At 40.7% G+C, this 13,589-nt stretch overlaps 1 pseudogene; it reads left to right on the forward strand.

Annotated features, from left to right (window-relative positions):
- The first annotated feature begins 11,407 nt into the window (after positions 1 to 11,407).
- Positions 11,408 to 13,066, forward strand: LOC116911989 (annotated as a pseudogene).
- Positions 13,067 to 13,589: the final 523 nt, after the last annotated feature.

The raw sequence follows: 13,589 nt of genomic DNA on the forward strand, positions 1-13,589 counted from the left end.
TTTTCTTGGTTTTAAAGTTTCTACTCTAACCAACTATGGTTTTGTTAAATATTTCTTTTCTTCCTTTGCTTTTTTTTGAAATTTTAATTTTTATTAGATATATTTCTTTATTTGCATTTCAAATGTTATTCCCTTTCCAAGTTGCAAGTCCATGAGGCCTCCCCCATATGGGTGGTGCCCACTATCCATCCCTATTACTTCCCCCCACCCAGCTTTCATTCGCCTGCAATGGAGGTCCAACCTTGGCAAGACCAAGGACTTCCCCTTCCACTGGTGCCCAGCAAAGCTATCCTTTGCTACATATTCAGTTGGAGCCCCGGGTCAGTCCAAGTATAGTCTTTCAGTAGTGGTTTAGTCCCTGGAAGCTCTGGTTGGCTGGCATTGTTGTTCTTATGGGGTCACACGTCCCTTCAGTTTTTTCAGTCATTTCTCTAATTCCTCCAACATGGGTCCCATTCTCAGTTCAGTGGTTTACTGCTAGCATTCACCTCTGTATTTGACATGCTCTGAATGTCCCTTTCAGCATGCACTTTTTAGCTCCATCAATATTATCTAGTTTGGTGGCTGTACATATATATATGGGCCACATGTGGGGAATTCTCTGAAAAGCTTTTCCTTCAGTCTCTGCTCTAAACTGACTCCCTGTCCCCTCCTATAGATATTTTTGTTCCCCCTTTTAAGAAGGAATGGGAGCATCTGCATTTAGGTCACCATTCTTCTTGAGCTTCCTGTTGTCTGTGGATTGCATCTTGGGTAATACGAGCTTTTGGGCTAATAGCCACTTATTAATGAGTGCATACCATGTGTGTTTTCCTGTGATTTGGTTACCTTACTCAGGATGATATTTTCTAGTTCCATCAATTTGCCTATGAATTTCATGAAGTCATTGTTTCTGATAGCTGAATAGTACTCCATTGTGTAGATGTACAACATTTTTGAATCCATTCCTTTGTTGAAGGGCACCTGGATTCTTTCCAGCTTCTGGCTATTATAAATCAGGCTGCGATGAACATAGTGGAGCACCGTTCATTGTTGAATGTTGGAATATCTTTTGCATATATGCACAGGAGAGGTATAGCTGGGTCCTCAGATAGTGAAATATCCAATTTTCTGAGGCACCTCCAAACTGATTCCCAGAGTAGTTGTAACATTTTGCAGTATCACCAAGAAGTGAGGAATGTTTCTCTTTCTCCATATCCTCACCAGCATCTGCTGTCACCTGTGTTTTTATCTTAGCCATTCTGACTGGTGTGTGGTGGAATCTCAGGGTTGTTTTGATTTGCATTTCCCTGATGACTAAGAATGTTGAACATTTCTTTAGGTGCTTTACAGCCATTCGAAATTCCTCAGCTGAGAGTGTTTTGTTTAGCTCTGTACCACATTTTTTAATAGGGTTATTGGTCTCCCTGCAGTCTACCTCCTTGAGTTCTTTGTATATTTTGGATATAAGGCCTCTATCTGTTGTAGGATTGGTAAAGATCTTTCCCCAATCTGTTGGTTTCTGTTTTGTCATTATGACAGTGTTCTTTGCCTTATATAAGATTTGCAGTTCTATGAGGTCCCATTTGTCAATTCTTGATTTCATAGCATAAGCCATTGGTGTTTTGTTCAGGAAATTTTCCCCAGTGCCCATGTGTTCAAGACTCTTCCCCATTTGTTCTTCTATATGTTTGAGTGTATCTGGTTTAATGTGGAGGTCCTTTATCCACTTGGACTTATTCTTTGTACAGGGTGAAAAGAATAGATCGATTTGTATTCTTCTACATGTTGACCTCCATTTGAACCAGCACCATTTGTTGAAAATGCTATCTTTCTTCCATTGGATGGTTTTTAGCTCCTTTGTCAAAGATGAAGTGACAATAGGTGTGTGGGTTCATTTCTGGGTCTGCAATTTTGTTCCACTGATCGAAATGCCTGTCCTTATGCAAATAGCATGCAGTCTTTATGACTATTGCTCTGTAATACAGCTTGAGGTCAAGGAAGGTGATTCCCCCAGAGGTTCTTTTATTGTTTGGTATAATTTTCCCCATCCTGGGTTATTTGTTATTCCAAATGAATTTGCCAATTGCTCTTTCTATCTCTCTACTGAGTAGGGATTTTGATGGAGTGTGCATTGAATCTGTAGATTGCTTTTAATGGCATAATCCATGAGTATGGGAGGTCTTTCCATTTTCTGAGATCTTCTTCAATTTCTTTCTTTAGAGATTTGAAGTTCTTGTCATACAGATCTTTGACTTGCATGGTTAAAGTCACACCAAGATATTTTATATTATTTGGGACTATTGTGAAGGATGTCATTTCCCTAATGTCTTTCTCAGCCCATTTATCCTTTGAGTAGAGGAAGGCTACTGATTTGTTTGAGTTAATTTTATACCCTGACACTTTGGTGAAGTTGTTTATCAGGTTAAGTAGTTCTCTGGTAGAGAGCTTTTGGGGTCACTTAATATACAATCATATAATCTGCAAATAGTGATATTTTGACTTCTCCCCTTCCTATTTGTATCCCTTTGACCTCCTTTTATTGTCTGATTCCTCTGGAGAGGACTTTGAGTACTAAGTTGAATAAGAAGGGAGAGAGAAGCCAGCCTTGACTACTCCCTGATTTTAGTGGGATTGCTTCAAGTTTCTTTCCATTTAGTTTGATGTTCCATACTGGTTTGGTATACATGGCTTTTACTATGTTTAGGTATGGGCCTTGAATTCCTGATCTTTCCAGGACTTTTATTATTAAGGGATGATGAATTTTGTCAAATGGTTTCTCAGCATCTAATGAAATGATCATGTGGTTTTTACCTTTGAGTTTGTTTATATAATGGGTTATATTGATGGCTTTCCGTATATTAAACCATCGTTGCATCCCTGGGTTGAGGCCTACTTGTTCAGAATGGATGATCATTTTGATGTGTTCTTGCATTCAGTTTGCAAGAATTTAATTGAGTATTTTTGAGTCAATATTCATAAGGAAAATTGGTCTGAAGTTCTCTTTCCTTGTTGGGTTTTCATGTGGTTTACGTATAAGAGTAATTGTGGCTTCATAGAAGGAATTTGGTAGTGCTCCATCTGTTTCTATTTTGCGGTATAGTTTGGAATGTATTAGTAGAGGTCTTCTATGAACGTCTGATAGCATTCTGCACTAAACCCATCGGGTCCTGGGCTCTTTTTGGTTGGGGGAGTTTTAACAACTGCCTCTATTCCTTTAGGAGTTATGGGTAGTAGTAGTATGCATGCACACTCACATAATTAAATGATCGGAAGAAAATTTCATAGCAGAGTTCAAGACTAACAGGTGACCTGGCAATTTTAAAAAGAAAGACACAGAGCAGAGTGAATCCTGTAGCTTTAGACTCATTCACTTTTCTCTGTGCTACTTTCCTTTGACTACATTTGATGCACACACAGTGCCACCTGGCATGAGTATCCTGGATTTCAATAGTTTGTAATTCCTAAAACCTCCTTCATAGGAATGTGTGTCTTCATTGCTTGCTTCAGTGTAACAATTCCGTCCACATATACCACTGAAAATTCTGTGCACAAGTTACTGACCAGACACATGAGAATATAAACTAATGACCAAAAAGTAAAGAATATTTTCCAATTTTCTGCACAGTATGACTTTGTTGTCATACATACAACCATCTATAATATATTTCACTGGCCCTTTTAGCAAAGATAAACCTTTTGGGCTGCCTCATAGTCTTGATTGTTTCTATGAGCTCAGAACAAATTTATATAAATCTATGAACATATTCTTTGCGTTCATAGCACTCCACGATGTAGGGTACACCTCCATAATCATTTCTCTCTCAGGTTCTCTGTGTGGTGTGTAACTTCACTCAGGACATGTATGGAGATTGTCTTGTCCTAGAAATTGACCTTAGTGAATTAGGAACCTTGGCTGACAAAAGGTATGAGGACATTGATCTGAGGCCACACTGATCTGTCCTCTCACACCCCAGAAAATCCAGTGTCTGCAGAGTGCCTGTCACATTCTCTATGAGCATATACAGAGACTTAAGAAAAACACACACACACACACACACACACACACACACACACACACAGAGAGAGAGAGAGAGAGAGAGAGAGAGAGAGAGAGAGAGAGAGAGAGAGAGAGGCTTAAGTCACAAGAGACTTAAGACATAAAGATACAAATCATGTCCAGACATTTTAGTTGCCTAAGCTGAACACTGGGACTATTGATCCAGGTATGCTGTATAAATGTGGTTGGAAGTGATGAAGAAGGTCTCAAAGGGAGTAATCAGGTTCCTACGCAGAAACCAAGGGGTTAGTTCTGGCAATGGTGTTAGAAAGTATGTGTAGTGGGATTACACAGAGTTAGAAGGGGCCACACATCTCATGATCAGTTGGACCAAATAATGGAATTGAACAAAAACATCCAGGATGAAAAGTAGAAATACAAACAAATTACAAAGGAAGAGAACCCTGGAGAAAGAAATCCTAGGAAAGAGATCAGGAGTCAAAGGTGCAAGCCTCACAAGCAGAACATAATAGATAGAAGAGAGAATGCTCAGGTGTTGGAGATACCATAGAAAACATTGACACAACAGTCAAAGAAAATGAAAAAATGCAAAAAGTCCCTAACCCAAAACATCCAGGATATCCAGGACAAAATGAGAAGACAAAACCTAAGGATAATAGGTATAGAAGAGAATGAAGGTTCCCAACTTAAAGGGCCAGTAAATATCTTTACAATTATGGAAAAAAAACTTCCCTAAACTAAGGAAAGAGATGCCTATGAACATACAAGAACGCTATAGAACTCTAAATGGATTGGATAAGATCAGAAATCCCTCCTGTCACATAATAGTCAAAATATCAAATGCAGAAAACAAAGAAAAATATTGAAAGCAGTAAGGGAAAAAGGTCAAGTAACATATAAAGGCAGACTTTTCAGAATTACACCAGACTTCACAACAGAGACTATGAAAGCTAGAAGATCTTGGAGAGATGTCATACAGACCCTAAGAGATCACAATTCCAGCCCAGGCTACTATATCCAGCAAAACTCTCAATTACCATAGGTGGAGAAACCAAGGTATTCAAAACCAAATTCATACAAATCCAGCTGTACAAAGGATAATAGGAATATTCCAACACAAGGAGGAAAACTATGCCCTAGAAAAAGCAAGAAAGTAATGTTTCAACAAACCAAAAAGAAGATATCTACACGAACATAATCCCACATCTAATAACAGAAATACCTGGAAGCAACACTTGCTTTTCCTTACTCTCTCTTAACATCAGTGGATACATTTTTCCAGTAAAAAGGCATAGATTAACTTAGTGTATACCTAAACAGGACCCAGCATTTTGCTGCATATGGAAAACACACCTCAGTTACAAAGAAATATACTACCTCAGAATAAAAGGCTAGAAAATATTTTCCAAGCAAATGTCTCAAGAAACATGCTGGAGTAGTCATTCTAATATTGAATAAAATTAGCTTACAACCAACAGTTACCAATAAAGATAAGGAAGGAAACCTCATACTCAAAGGAAAAAAATCTACCAAAATGAACTCTCAATTCTGAATACCTATGCTCTAAACGCAAGACACCCACATTCACAAAAGAAACTTTTTAAAAACTCAGTGCATACACTGCACCTTAAACAATAATAGTGAGAGTCTTCAACACCCTACTCTTAGGAAGGAACACATTATAGAAACAGAAACTAAACAGAGACACAGTGAAACTAACAGAAGTTATGAACCAAATGGTTGTAACATATCTATGGATCCTTTCATTAAAAAAAAAAGAATATACCTTCTCAGTACCTCATGGTGCTCAAAAATTGAGGATATAATAGATCAAAAAACAAGCCTCAACACATACAAGAAGATTGAAATAATCCCTTGCATCCTATTAAAGCACCACAGACTAAGGCTTCTTTAATAACAGAAACATAAAGCCCACATACACATGGAAGCTGAACAATGCTATACTCAAAGGTAAGTTAGTCAAGGAAGAAATAAAGAAATTAAAGACTTTTTAGAATTAAATGAAAACGAAGGCACAACATACCCACACTTATGGGAAACAGTGAAAGCAGTGCTAAGAGGAAAACTCACAGCTCTGAGTGCCTCCTAATGAAAACTGGAACGAGCATACACTAGCAGCTTGACAATACACCTGAAAGCTCTAGAACAAAGAGAGGGAAATACATGCAAGAGGAGTACACAGCAAGAAATAATGAAACTCAAAGCTGAAATCAACCACATAGAAACCGAAAGAACTATCAAAGAGTCAACAAAACCAGGAGCTGGTTCTTTGAGGAAAAATCAACAAGATAGATGAACTCTTAGCCAGACTAACCAGAGGGCACAGAGGGTGTGACCAAACTAAATAAATCACAAATGAAAAGGGAGACATAACAGAAACTGAGGAAATGTAAAAAAACATATCAGATCCTACTACATAAACCTATATTCAAAAAAATGGAAAATTGGATGAAACAGACAAATTTCTAGACGGATCAGATACACCATTTATACCGTCCCATAACTCCTAAAGAAATAGAAGCACTCATTAAAAGTCTCCCATCAACAAAAACCCCAGGACCATTTGGATTAGAGCAGAATTCTATCAGATATTCAAAGAAGACCTAACACCAATACTCTTCAAACTTTTCCACAAAATAGAAACAGAAGAACACTATTCAATTCTTTCTATGAAGCTACAGTTACTCTGATACCAAAACCACCCAAAGACCCAACAAAGAAAGAGAACGTCAGACCAATTTCCCCTATAAATATTGATGCAAAAATACTCAATAGAATTCTCACAAATGGAATCCAAGAACACATCAAAACTTCATTTACCATCATAAAGTAGGCTTTATCCCAGGGATGCAGTGATGGTTCCTTCATCCCTCAGTGTAACCCACTTTATAAAAACACTCAAAGAAAAAAACCCACAGGAACATCTCATTAGATTCTGCAAAAACATTTGACAAAATTTAAAATTCAAAATTTACTTCTTCATGGTTCAATCTTGGAAAGATCAGGAATTCAAGGCTCATACTTAAACATTGTAAAAACAATATACAGCAAACCAGTAGCCAACGTCAAACTAAATGGAAGCAATCCCACTAAATCAGGAACTAGATAAGGCTGCCCACTCTCTCCTTATCTATCCAATACTTGAAATTCTAGCTAGAGCAATTAAAACAACAAAAGGAGGTCAAAGGGATAGAAAGTGGAAAGGTAGAAGTCAAAATATCACTGCATATCACACAATCATATACTTAAGTGACCCCCAAAATTCCAGAGAACTCCTAAACATGAGAAACAACTTCAGCAAAGTGATTTAATATAGAATTAACTCAAACCAATCAGTAGCTTTCCTCACTCAAAGGATAAACAGGCTGAGGAAGAAATTAGACAATACCAATTACAAATAGTCACAAATAATAAAAAATACTTCGGTGTGACTCTAACCAAGCAAGTGAAAGATCTGTATGACACGAACTTTCAGTTCCTGAAGAAAAAAAACCTAAGATCTCAGAAGATGGAAAGATCTCCCATACTCATGGATTGGCAGGATTAATATAGTAAAATGGCCATCTTGCTGAAGGCAATGTGTAGATTCAATGCAATCCTCATCAAAATTCAAACTCGAATCTTCATAGAGTTAGAAAGAGCACTTTGCAAATTCATTTGTAATAACCAAAAATTCAGGATATTTAAAACTATTCTCAACAATAAAAGAACTTCTGGGGGAATTGCCATCTCTGACCTCAAGCTGTATTACAGAGCAATCGTGATAAAAACCTCCATGTTATTGGTACAGAGACAAGCAGGTGGAATAGAAGACTCAGAAATGAACTCACACACTTATGGTCACTTGATCTGAGTCAAAGGTGCTAAAACCATACAGTGGAAAAAAGACCAATTTTTTGACCCAATTGATAAGCTATAATTGCTCACCTAAACATACAAAGCCCAATACATATTTGTCCCTTAAGAACATTAATAACAACCTGTAAATTCACAGAGTGGAACCTTAACTTCAGCCTCCATTTTTGTCCCTTGGCGCCTCTCCCTCTCCCTATGTCTCTTACTCTTTTCCGTTCTAGTCTCCTCCTCTTCCTTCAAACTTTTCTCCCACCCATCCTTCATTCTCATCTAATAACAGGCCTCCTTTTATCTTGTACCTGCCTCACCTGTGACATCATCCCACACCCCACTCAGAGATTGAAGTACAGTGTACTGTAACAGATTATGAGTGTTACTCATCTTTATATTTTCATTTATGGTTTTTGAAATAGATTTTTATGTTTGTCCTAGATGGCTTAGAAATCCCTATGTCTCCCATGCTTTCTCTGTTCCTACTTCATGACTCCTGAGGTTTTACATTTCTTTTTTTTTTCTTTTTTCAGTTTTTTTCCATCTTTATTAAATTGTGTATTTCTTATTTACATTTCAATTGTTATTCTCCTTTCTGGTTTCTGTGCCAACATCCCACTAACCCCTCCACCTCTCCTTCTCTATGGGTGGTCCCCTCTCCATCCTCCCCACATTACTGCCCTCCCCCCAACAGTCATGCTCACTGGAGGTTCAGTCTTGGGAGGACCAAGGGCTTCCCCTTCCACTGGTGCTCTTACCAGGCTATTCATTGCTACCTATGAGGTTGGAGCCCAGGGTCAGTCCACATATAGACTTAGGGTATTGACTTAATCTCTGGAAGCTCTGGTTGGTTGGCATTGTTGTTCATATGGGGTATCCAGCTCCTTCAATCTCTTTCAGTCCTTTCTCTGATTCCTTCAAGGGAGTCCCATTCTCTGTTCAGTGGTTTAATGATGCATTCACCTATGTGTTTGCTGTATTCTGGCTGTGTCTCTCAGGAGAGATCTACATCCGGTTCCTGTCGGCCTGCACTTCTTTGCTTCACCCATCTTATCTATTTTGGTGGCTGTATATGTATGGGCCACATGTGGGGCAGGCTCTGAATGGGTGTTCCTTCTGCCTCTGTTCTAAACTTTGCCTCCCTATTCTCTGCCAAGGGTATTCTTGTTCCCCTTTTAAAGAAGTAGTGAAGCATTGCATATTGGTCATCTTTCTTGATTTTTGTGTGTTCTGTGCATCTAGGGTAATTCGAGCATTTGGGCTAATATCCCAGATACCCCTCAATAGAGGAATGGATACAGAAAATGTGGTACATTTGCACAGTGGTCTACTGCTCAGCTATTAAAAACAAAGATTTCATGAAATTCTTATGCAAATGGATGGAACTCAGTGAGGTAATCCAGTCACAAAAGAACAAACATGGTATGTACTCACTAATGAGTGGATACTAGCCCGAAGGCTCAGAATATCCATGATACAATTCACAGATCATATAAAGCTCATGAAGAACAAAGACCAAAATGTGGGTGCTTCTGACATTTTTAGAAGGAGGAACAATATACTGGAAGTAGAAGATTTGGAGGGACTTGAGAGGAAAAGAGGAATGGGAAAAGTTTGGGGGGGAGCAAAAGGTATGAGAGGAGATGTGGATGATAAACAGAATGTCAGGCATTTGAACAGAGGTGTATAGCAATAGGGGATGGGTAACTGGGTGTAGCCACCAGCAAGTGTCAGATGCCAGGAAAGCAAGAGGCTCCTAGGATCCAGCATGGATGAGTTAGCTGAAATGCCCAACAAAGGGGAGGGAGAAATTGTTGAGACCATATCCTGAGATTAGGCAAGGACCCCCAGTTTGGGGATGGTACTACCTACTCATCTCAAAATTTTTAAAGCAGAAGGGCTCCTGTCTAAGGAAAGATGAAGACAAATTGTGGATCAGAGACTGAATGAAAGGCCATCTATACACTGCCCCACCTGGGGATCCATCTCATATACAAACACCAAACCCAGATACTACTGTGGATGCCAAGAACTGCTTGCTGACAGGAGCCTATTATAGCTGTCTCCTGAGCGGTTCTGCTAGAGCCTGACAAATACAGAGGCAGAGGTTCACAGCCAACCATTAGACTGCACAGAGACCCCAAAGTAGGAGTTAGGGAAAGGACTGAAGGATTTAAAGTGTTTTGCAACCCCATAGGAAGAACATCAATATCAGTTAACCAGAGCCCCCAGAGCTCTCAGGGACTAAACCACCAACCAAAGAGTGTACATGGAGGGAACCCATGGCTCCAGCTGCATATGTAGCAGAGGATGGCATTGCCTGGCCTCAATAGGAAGAAAAGCCCTTGGTCCTTTGAAGGCTTGAAGTCCCAGTGTAGGGGAATGCCAGGGTGGGGAGCGGGGAGTGGGTGTGTGGGAGGGAAAGCACCCTTACAGAAGAATAGATAATCCCAGGTGCTTAAGGCAAAGAGATCTCTGGGTTCAAGGTCACCTGGGCCAAAGCAAGTCTCAGACCCAGGTGTGGAGATACACACCTTTAATCTGGGACATGGCTCCTGATGGAGAGGGTGGTTTCTAGAGGAGAAACAGGGAAACTGGATAACATTTGAAATGTAAATACATAATATAGCCAATAAAAATAAGTCAAGACACCAATAACCATATATCCAAATTCCAAATTAGCTACTGAGCTAAACTGAATTAAAATAAATCTCAAGTGGTTGAAATACAGTTAGAGAAGTTCAATGATTTTAGTCAAAAGATTAAAATCTGAAGTGAGAGCACATGATTGTGATGATGTGGAGCAATGGGAGCACTCCTCTTTGCTCATTAAAATGTAAACTCATATAAAGGCTTTGGAAATCATGTTTCTCAGGAAAACTGGGAATAGTCCTCCCACAAAACTCAGATATACCACTCCTGGGCATATACTCAAAAGTTGATCCACTATACTACAAGAACACTTGCTTAACTATGTCCATAGCAGCTTTTGTTTATAATAGCCAGAACCTGGAAAAGTCCCAGATCTTCCTCAAGTGAAGGATGGATGATGAAAATGTGGTTCATTTATACAGTTGGATACTCAGTGATTAAAAACATTGATATCATTAAATTGGCAGGAAAATAGATGGACTTAGGAAGAATCATCCTAAGTGGCTCCCTGTAGTGGCTATTCCTGGTTGTAAACTTGACTGTATCGGGAATAAGCTAAATCCAGAATTAGAAGGCTCACTTTTGATCCTGATCTGGAGGATGGGAGATCAAAGTTTCTGGAGGGGATCTTAGTATGGAGATCATGAGACAAAGTGGCTATGAATCCCAGGAGCTTAAGGGAAACAAATCTCTGAGTTCAAGGTCACCTGGGACAAAGCAAGTCTCAGACACAGGCATGGTGGTACACACTTTTAATCTGGGACAGGGCTCCTGCTGGAGACTTATCCAAGGTCTTTGAAAGAAGAAAGAGTCTCTCTGTGGTTCTGCTATAGCAGAGATACATTTCACTGCAGCCCCAAAGTGAGGAACCGAGCCTCAGCAATAGCCATGGAGTGGAAGAGCTTGGAGGAGTTGCTGGCCAAGACAAAGCAGGAGGAGACCGAGAAGCTATAGCTCATCAAGGTGCAGAAGGAGCTAGAGCTGGAGTTCGACCTGGGCAACCTGCTGGCTTTGGACCTCAACCCCCCACAGGTGCTGTGACAGGCCAGGCCCTTGCCAGAGGCCGAGCTGAGGTCACTGGCAGGGGACAACATGCAGCTTCTCACCAACAGGCAGTGGCAGCTACTGACCGAGTGCGTGGAGGAGACGGTGGTAGAGTGCTTGCAGGAGCCCACCACATGACTGACTCACAAGAAGCTGCTGCCTGGGCCAAGGCTGCTCACCTGCTGGCATCACTTTGCTCTCCTTATGGGCATTCATCCCAAGAAGAAGACCAGCCTTCTGTGGGACAAGGTGAGTGGCCAGTGGCAACTCAGTTGGGGTACAAATGAACCCAGGATGACTCTAAAGAGTGGCTTATTGTGGTGCCTGAGAGCACCAACCGCATGGAAGACCAGTTCGCTAAGAAGATTCAGGACAAGAAAGAATGCATGGCCAAGAACTAGCCGAACCATCTGCAGAACCTGGCCCACGCACACAATATGCATGAAAGATAAAAGTTTTAAAGTTGCCCCCCTAGACACAAAGTTTAGAGCAGAAAAAGAAAACAGGTTAGGCCCCAGAATTGTATGTTCCAAGAAGCCTCTCCTAGGGCTATAGAATGGATAATTACATTGTCCAGCTCAACAGCTTTCTCCCAGAAACTAGCTGACCATAAATCTTAGAGAACAATCTTGAGAAGCAGGAAACAACTTCTCCTAGGAACTAGCAGACCATGAAGTTAAACAATCTGAGAAGTAAGAGACAGCTTCTCCTAGGAAACAGTCTTGGGAGACAGAGAGTTCTTCCTTGTGATTTTTCACTGGTATTCTATGATGCCATCCCTGCCCCCTCGGGTTGTGGTTTCTCCCTTTAAATACCTTTTCTCCCAGCCTCTCAGGGTCGAACTCCACTGCCCCTTCGTGGGATACGAGTCTCGACCTCAGTGCACTGGTTGCTATCGATAAATCTCATGTAATTACAACAAGGACGGTCTTGTGTGAGTTCTTGGGGGGTTGCGTCATCCCGAGACTTGAGTGAGGGTCTCCCCACTCCGGGGGTCTTTCATGCAGATGCCCAGCTCAGCTGGCCTGCACCCTACTGTACACCAAAGTAAGGAGGAGCTGGGCCACATCATTCAAGTGGCCAAGATCTCCGCTGCTTTGGATGCTTCCAGGAGCCCATCCCGATGGAGAAAGTGCCCTGGTGCTCTGGCAAAGAGGAAGTTTCAGCCCCTCTTGGGGGACTTTGCAGCAGAGAAAAAGAGAGAATTGGAGTCATGAACAGCAAGAAAACTCAGCTGGACCTGACGAGGGCCACCAACAAGCAGATGAGGGAAGAGGACCAAGAGGAGACTGCCAAGAGAAGGAAAATGAGCCATAAAGGCAAGAGAAAAGGGGGCCAGAAAAGACCTTTGTGGAAGAGAAAGGGTGGCTCGCCAGGTCAGGGAGAGAAAAGGAAAAGAGCCTTGGAGGCAAGAAGCATTCCAGGTCTCCTGCTTTAGGTGGTGAAGAAAGGGGTGCACCAAGGAGGAAGAGGAGGAGTAGTGCTCTCCCTGACCTCTTCTGAAAAGCTAGAACTGTACTTACTGTAGGCTGGTTCCAGGTGGTGGCCTCTGTTGTCAATGAGCTTGACATTGAAGGGACAGTTTTGCCTTCCCTCAAGTCAGTGCTGGACTATGAATTAATGGAGATGCTGACTAGAAATTGGTGTATTTTGAGAAAATGAGAATTATAGAAATAATATGGTCAGAACCAGGAATAATTAAGACTTGCCTGACTATGGATGTTGGGTAAAGTTTGATCAAATTTCTAGATAATAGTTGATTGGGTTTCACATTTTTTGCATTATTTTTGTAATAAAGCTTGTATATTTATCAAAGCAGGGAGAAGAGGGAGAGGAATTTACAAGTATTGGAAAGGTATACGGGTACCTGGTATTGTTTTTAACTTTTACTGCTGGTAGAAGTTGTATGTGAAGCCAGGGGACTGGGTACCAATATAGAGCATGCTTGCAAGGAAACAAGTTACAAGGGTTATAAAATGGCCCCTTGTATTAGGAAAACTCAAATTCATTTGGCAGTATAACTGTG

Source organism: Rattus rattus, chromosome 11, assembly GCF_011064425.1.
Source record: "Rattus rattus isolate New Zealand chromosome 11, Rrattus_CSIRO_v1, whole genome shotgun sequence".
In the NCBI taxonomy this organism is placed as follows: Eukaryota; Metazoa; Chordata; class Mammalia; order Rodentia; family Muridae; genus Rattus; species Rattus rattus.